At 38.5% G+C, this 1,328-nt stretch overlaps 1 non-coding gene across 1 annotated transcript; it reads right to left on the reverse strand.

Moving 5' to 3' along the window:
• Positions 1-386: 386 nt before the first annotated feature.
• On the reverse strand, positions 387-493 carry LOC122035555. The gene has a single exon (XR_006127099.1). It is a non-coding gene; the product is annotated as a small nucleolar RNA R71 (small nucleolar RNA).
• Positions 494-1,328: the final 835 nt, after the last annotated feature.

The raw sequence follows: 1,328 nt of genomic DNA on the forward strand, positions 1-1,328 counted from the left end.
AGGAACATTTGAACATGGCGAATAGACCACTCAAGGATTATGCAACACCTTATGCAAGAGGTTTTCGATCTAGTATTTCAAGACCTTCAGTGGAAGCTAATAACTTTGAGATCAAACCCGCAATTATATCTATGGTGCAGCAGAACCAATTTGGTGGAGGACCTCATGAAGACCCCAATCAACACTTAGAGGTCTTTTATGAAATATGTGGTACCATGAAAATGAATGGAGTTCCTTCAGAAGCAGTTAGATTATTATTATTTGGGTTTTCTTTAAGAGATAGGGCAAAGCAATGGCTGAATTCTTTGGCCCCTAATAGCATCACCACTTGGGAGCAGTGTGAGCAACAGTTTCTTGATAAATTCTATCCACCAAGCAAAACAGCTCATATGAGGAATTTAATTGCAAGCTTCAAGCAAACTGACTCAGAATCTCTTTTTGAAGCATGGGATAGATATAATAGTATGCTCAGACAATGCCCACATCATGGATTGGAAAGATGGTTAGTGTTGCACACTTTTTATAATGGTATCAACTATCATACCAAAGTGTCCCTTGATTCAGCTGCTGGAGGGGCACTTATGAATAAAAGTTTAGATGAAGCTGAAGAAATTATTGACAGTGTAGCACAAAATCATCATCAATGGGCAAATGAAAGAAGTGGTGGCTATTCTTCTGTAAACCCAATAATTAAAGCATCAGGGAAGTTTGATGTAGATGCAGTCACTCTTTTGTCTATAAAATTGGACGCTCTTACAAAGAAATTTGAGAATATGGGGACTAGTGCTAATATGGTCAATGCTATTAGTACATCTTGTGAAGTATGTGGGAGTTCAGAGCACTCAAATGACTCATGTCCATTGGGAGCTATCACTGCACAAATCAATCAACTGGAACAATGTGATGCAATCATGAGTTACAATCAAAGGCAGAACAACCCATACTCAAATACTTATAACCCTGGATGGAAGAGCCATCCCAATTTTTCTTACAGAAATAATCAAGATCAAGGACTATCTATGGGGGCAAGACCAAATTTTCAAGCTGGGCAACAAAATTTTCAACATCTATCTTCTCAAGGCTTACCAAAGTCAAATATTGAAAAGATGCTTGAAGAAATTATCTCAAGTCAGAATGAAATGAAGCAAGATTTAGCAAAGCTCATTCAGAGAATGGATAATTCTGAAAAGCATCAAAAGATCCAGGATAGTCAAATTGCCCAACTAGCTTCCTCATCATCCAGAGCACCAGGACAACTTCCAGGAAAACTTGATGTGAATCCTATGGAGCATTGCAATAGAATTGAGCTTAGGAGCGGACGGACCTTG

Source organism: Zingiber officinale, chromosome 11B (assembly GCF_018446385.1).
Source record: "Zingiber officinale cultivar Zhangliang chromosome 11B, Zo_v1.1, whole genome shotgun sequence".
NCBI lineage: Eukaryota > Viridiplantae > Streptophyta > Magnoliopsida > Zingiberales > Zingiberaceae > Zingiber > Zingiber officinale.